A 6,841-nucleotide genomic window follows, 5' to 3' on the forward strand; every position below is an offset into this window, starting at 1 on the left:
CAAGGAATTAAACCGGCCACAGTGAACGAGGTCTTTGCTGAAAAACATCAGCCCAAGCCACTTGCTAGAATTTGGGTAACTGATCGTTCCTTCCAGCTCCATTTCTTACTTAAAATAATTAAGGTATTATTTAACGCTTCAAAGATTAAAGTGTCAAGGCTTAAAGAGGCCCCGAAATGCTTATTTAGCTACAGCTTTGCTCTACTGGTTGCGTTATTGTCTTTGTTGCGGTGGGTATTTTGCTGTTTTCTCTCCATGGGCAAAATCTGTGTTTGGAGATTTTATCTTCCCCTTGAGTCCTGTTCTACCTTGTCCTGATTCCCTTTTCAAAGAAGTTTTGCGAAAGAAAAGCAAGATAGAAATATCCTTATAGGGCCACCAAGTGGGCACCGATAGCTCCAGTGTCAGGGAGGGTGGTGGTTTCGAATGCGCGTTCTTTCTGTGACCTCCCCCTGTCCTATCCCATTCTCCGGAGCTGGTGGCCCAGTGGTACCGATGCTCCGTCACAACACTAGTTTGGACACGTACAATTTTTCAATGTACACATTCAGAAAGGCCAGCAATATTTCATCTCGTAGTTGACAGATGATGTAACAGATGTAACAAAGACATGTAACAGATGTCTTTTAGTTTAAGAACTGGGGGTCTAAACACTTACATGTTGTAGCAAAATGCATGTGAAATCAATTCCCTTTATTTCAAAAAAATCAAACTTTTATTGCATTGTGAATACCGCAATATGATTCCATTGCTTTTGGATGAGGAGTTTGCCAGTTGGTACCTCCAAGGCCAAACACAGACTTGAGTGTGGCCCTCATGCACAAAGGTCATGGACTTCCAAGCGTACAGTGAGCTTTCTGGACACTCTGCCAACTCCACCCCCACAAAAAAGAAAGAAAGAGCGTGTTCAACAATATACATATACACAGTGCTTTTTTTGTAAGGAAAAAGGTGCCGGAACTCATGAAATTGTTTACCTTTCACACGTAGTCAATCACTGTACACACACCCACACACGTCAGTTGTGTAACGAAACAGAACTGTTGCCGTCTGTAGTAAGCGCTCAGCGCACGACCACACGACCAATCACAAGCCAAGCAGCGACATCACAACCAGTGTGAAGTACACATGCATCGGATTCCACACACAGGCAGCTCGCATGCACCGTTTTAATGATTTTGCCACCGACCTGCTACACTTGACAGGGCGATTCAAATCCACGTGGGCCAAACATCAAATTTTCAAAAGTTATTTTTAAAACTTGGAAAACCTGTTGAAAAAAGGTGCCAGAACTCTGTTTCGGTGCGTTCTATGACGAAAAAAGCACTGCATATACATTAAAAAGTGTGCAAACACATTTCAATCAATGGGAAAAGAGGTGCGCATTTCGAAGATGTGCATTATTGCACTTTTGGAAGAATCTGCATAAAATACCCCAGAATATTCATATGAAAAGAAAAGAAATAAAGATTGTGATCAGATATGGAGATGAGTCAGAATGAGGTTTGAGATGGAATTTGGAGAACTCTGAGCACAAGTTTGCTTGTATGCACACCCTAAATCCTAAACAGTAGCTCAACAAAGGGGTCACTGATGCCTTTTGGGGTCTTAGCAGAAGTGGTGAGTTGCTTGTTGGAAGTGCTGGGGGTATAATTTGAAAAGAGAGGACCCCCCCCCCGTTGCAGCCTTAAGGGCCCTTCTGTTCCAGTTGACTTTGCTTGGGTCAACTGCCACGAGGTCTGTTGTCGGAAACCTGCAATCATCTCTAACTCTTCCAAATAGATTGTATCTTCAGCTGTCACTGTGAGCCTCCTTCTTCATCAAGCCCTTACCGTGAAACCACATTGATTCCCAATATTTTATCATCTTTGGACTGTTCCCAATGCAACGAGAGCGATCTGTTCTTCATGCGGACAGGTCTTTATTTAGAAAATATTGACGTAACGATTCCTGTGTGTTCTGGCACCGTTCCCTATCTTGACTTGGAGGACGCAACAACACTTAGGCTGCGCATTAAAATCGGGTCTGTGACTGTTTAATTAATTACCTCGTTCACAAGGGAACCATGCCAGTTCATAATCTGCAGCAAAGATGTCATGCTTGAGTTAAAATGGTACATAATACATAATATGATAATACATTTAAACAGTTTATATATCAAAATGAAGTCAGTAATAAAAATAGTCATAAAATTAAATAATCAACAAGTCAACCTATTTAAAATAATCTTAGTAACATAGAAATATAGAAGAAGAACAAGTCAGAAGGGGTCTCCCAGGCCATCTAGTCTGACCCCTGGCTCTAGCTGGCTCTGCTCACGACATGTCTACCATGTGGATGTCCAGCCTATCCTTGAACACCCGCACTGATGGGGCCTCAATGACCTCTCGTGGAAGCCCATTCCACACCCTGGGGTCCTAACTGTCAGGAAGTAAAATTATATAAAATGCTGAAGAAAGATGCCACAGCAATTAGCACCATAAAATCTATTAAAACCATAAACCAGGGGTTCATCCACCAAAATAATGATGAAAAAGTTTTAATTGACATCTTAAAAATAAAGAAACAGCACCATCTCGACCTCTGATGCAAGAGAATTCCATATTTGGGGCCTGAATGTGGAAAAGGCCTTTTTCCTTGCCATCGCCGACTTTACTGCACTGGGGAAAGAATACGGAGAAGGGACTCCGATTACAACCTGAGTGGACAGGTTGGTATATACAGAGATTCCCAGGTGCTCCTCCTCTCCCTCTTATCCCCACAACAACAGCCCTGTGAGGGAGGGGAGGGAGAGTCCATGACTGGCTCAGAGTCACCCAGTTGGCTCCATGGCTGAGCGGGTACCAGCACCCCCATCTCCTGAGTCTGTGCTCTCACCACTGTGCCACCCTTGCTCTCCAGGGCAGTGCCTGGGAAATGGGTTTCCACCCTGACCTGTATATCACACATCCACCTGAAAGTCCTAACGGTTGTTTAAAAACCGCCCAGGTGTGTCCTTTTGGCCTCCTGGGGACGCTGTCTTCCAGACGTGCATGGCTTGTGTGCTGGCAAGATGAATATGGTTTATCAGGCATCGATGATCCTATCAGTATTAATTGGTATTAATCATCACCACTATCAATTTAATAACATCAATTTAATAATAGGAACTAATTTAACAATCCAGTGATAAATACCAGCCATTATTTATTAAGATAATTAATAATTAAGGTGATTAATCTTAATAAGTATTCAGATTAACAACCTTATAGTATTCCACAATACATAACAATAGATACATTAATAGACTGATAATCAATGATAATTATTAATTATTAATAAACAATATCACTGATTAATAATACTGGCCTGCCAGGTACTTGATACCAGATGATGAGGCTGGTGATGGCCTGCTGTCTAATTGTTATTTTTTGCAAACACCCAAAATGATTATACCAGCTACAAAAAGGCAAGAAAAGGAGGGAGGGAGGAAAGGAAAAAGAGGGCCGCTTTGATGCTTTCCTTTCAGGTATGCATCTTACTAGAAGCGGGAGGTTTCTCTCCATAAGCATCCCCAGGAAACTGGCAGGTGTAGAAGAGCCTTTGCAGGGCAGCAAGAGCAGTGAGCGAGTGCTTCAGTCCACAGGTGAGAGGTGGGGGGGCTGTTTACTCCCCCCCCCAGGGTGCAGTTCTGGGGGCTGCTCCCTGCTCGGAAGCACCCGAACCTGTAGGCTCCACGATGCTCATGCCAGGGCCATCCCAGGGCCCCAGGATCGCTCTCTGGGTTTGTATCGATTTAAGTTTGGTATGTTTCCCCATAAAACGTGAACTGACCATATATCTTCTGCATCCCTATTAAACCCTTTAACGAAGGAAGAAGCAGATCAATCAGATGTAGGCTATTAAAAATGAATATTGTACTAGAAGAATAAAGCCACATGTCTGTAAGGCAGCTGGGAAAGCTACTGAAGCTGACAGCTGAATTCCACTTCAGAGAAGCTTTTGGGGACGGCACTCAGATCATGTGTGGGGCTGAAGACAAATGGGGTGGCATCAAATTGTAACGTTTGCTGCCAGTAATAGTGCCTTAAATGAGGCAAGTCAAACTCTCTAAATAGTGCAGAGACTGCACAAACATTGGAGCCACCAAAATAGTGAAAGGCGGCCCAAGGGGAAGGGTGTGAGCATCTGGAAAACCCAAGGAAGGCCAGATTTAGAGGCAAAACTCGAGGGACCCCTCCCACCGCTATATAAGGACAAACTGAACTCACAGATTGCTTGGAAACTCCTCTCCAGAAGGTTGTTCGTTTTTGTTTCTGGCTCTGGGTCCGGTTCTCCTTCTTGATTTTGCTAAAGGAGAGTTTGGGAGGGTTGGAACCAAGTCTAGCTGGAACCGAGGGGGAGATCTGCAGATTGCAAGGGCGGCCCAGCATGTGGTGACCGAGGAGAATGGCCCACTTTATTTCACGGCATTTTCTTCCAGCGGTGTGCAAGGCAGGGGAACCTGGCATTGATCGGGAAAGATCACGGGAGGCTGCAAGGCACAGAGAACCGATGCTGGTTCCACGTCAAAGATGATACAAAGCGGAACAAAAATAAATGGCCAACTGTTCTCTGGCGATAGCTGGAAGGGTCCGAATCCAGGACCAGAGGTGAGCCAGCCGGTTCTCGATGGGGTCACACTCCCCCCAAAAGACCATGTTTGCCGTCTGGGGTGCTGCTTGACCGGCCCTTCAGATGTCGGCTCAGACAGAAGCCGCGTTCGGGAGTGCCTGCCGTCAGCTTCGGCCGATCCGCCAACTGCGTCCCTCCCTGGAGGAGGAAGACCTGAAGGGAGTCGGGCCCGCACTGGCACCGTCGAGGCGCGATCCCTGCAGTGCGCCTGCGCGGGGCTGCCCTCGCGCCCACTCCGGAAACCGCAACCAGCGCGACATGCGCCAGCCAGGCAGATCTCTGGGGCACCATACCGAGACCACACACCACCCATTTCATTCATTCATTCATTCATTCATTCGTTCGTTCGTTCGTTCGTTCGTTCATTCATTCATTTATTTAGAGTTTTTATATGCTGTCCCATCACTTAACGCCTTGGGACGGCTTACATAAATAAACAAATATAATACAAAAAATACGAATTAAAAACCCGATTCATTCTGGCTGCAAATTAAAACCTATATTAAACATTATTAAAATATCGTTTAAATAAAAAGGTCTTAGCCTGGCACCGAAAAACAAATAACGACTAAAATAAAAAAACAAATTTAGTCTTTGGAGCTGGGACAGAGCAACAGGAACTCACCCCGTTGTGCAGATTCGAACCGGTGACCTTTCGATCAACCAGCCCAGCAACACAGCAGTTTAAACCACTACACCACCTGCAGTCCCTTTAGTCTTTACACTGGGTGGTAATAAGTTTCTGGGCACAATACAAGGTATTGGTAGCAACCTCAGTGGCTTTAACCATTTGTATTGGTCCTCTGGGGATAATCTTCTGAAGTTCACTACCCAGAGGACTTCTCAATGGTTGCCCCTAAACAGTGAAAATGGTCTGTCGAAATGAATGCATCTGATTTCTCAAATTTCCACCTTTCAGAGGGTGTTAAAAACATCACTCTTTTGACAGGCCTTTCTGGATTAGTTCCCACATTCACTTCATTTAATATGCTGTTCTTAATTTAAATTTGAATTGTTGTTGGTATTAAATCATTACCTATGAAGACAGTATATAAAATCAGTAGTCAATGATAATAGTAATATTAATAATAATGTGTTTTGTTCTTTTCAATTTTTCACTTGTACTTTGTATTTTAAGTGTTTTAAAATGGCATGTTAATGTTTTCACTGGTTGTAATCTGTCTAGAGAACAGTGGTTATGGGGTGGATTAGAAATGTATTAAATAAACAAATAAAGAGATCAACAAGAGCCTTTTGTTATGGACATTCTAGGTCTGGATTTCCTTCCTTGAGCAGTGGGTTGGACTAGATGGCCTCGAAAGCCCCTTCCTCGAGCACCATGTGACTGTCCATAAACCACCAAACTCAGCATTTTATGGGCATCCAATGCAAGGTGGGAAGAGTTTCGAGATGAATTCCTCTGTACTTCCCTTGCCCTTCATTTAGAGTGCCAGCTCTTCCTGTCAAAATATCTTTCCCTACCTCATATCAAGGAGCGGCTGAGCTTAGCCACGTCTGAAGAATCCAGTTGGGGGTGGGAATCTGTGGAAATTCCTTGGCTCAGCTCTCCGGACTCGGGCTGCTTTCTCGCTGCCCAGAGTCTGCTTCACTCTGCACATTTATTTATTTTATTTATTTATTAAAACATTTCTATGCCGCCCCTTGCCAAGGCCTCGGGGTGGCTTACAACATTGAATACAAAATACATTAAAACAATGACAATTAAAATATATACAGTAAAATAAAATAAGCCGCCCTGGCCGAATAAAATTCAATAATATTAACATTTAAAATGCTGCATAAATAAAAAGGTCTTCACCTGGCGCCGAAAAACAAATAACGACACTGGGGTGGCATCTGGCTGGAATCCGTCCCTCCAGGGCAGTCCGTGGGATTGGCTTGCACATGTGTGCCAATTGTGCGAGCACAGTTCTGCTCCTGGGCATGTGACCCACAGGCCTTGCGTACTTCGTGTGCTTTGCGCAAAGGATTGTGTGCATCGTGTCCTTTGCACCAAGAAGCCACTCGTTTTCCAGAGAGTTCACAGGCTTGATCTCGGCTTGCTTCCTGGCCTGGGCCACACGTGGAAAAGACCTTCTGGAGGGCAGAAAAGAGCTGGACTCCAGCCCGATCTTCACATCCCTAGGTGAAAACTCCCAGGATCCCTTGGTGCCTCACTCCCCCCCCC

This window comes from Varanus komodoensis, unplaced genomic scaffold (assembly GCF_004798865.1).
Source record: "Varanus komodoensis strain SLA01 unplaced genomic scaffold, ASM479886v1 scaffold15, whole genome shotgun sequence".
NCBI lineage: Eukaryota > Metazoa > Chordata > Lepidosauria > Squamata > Varanidae > Varanus > Varanus komodoensis.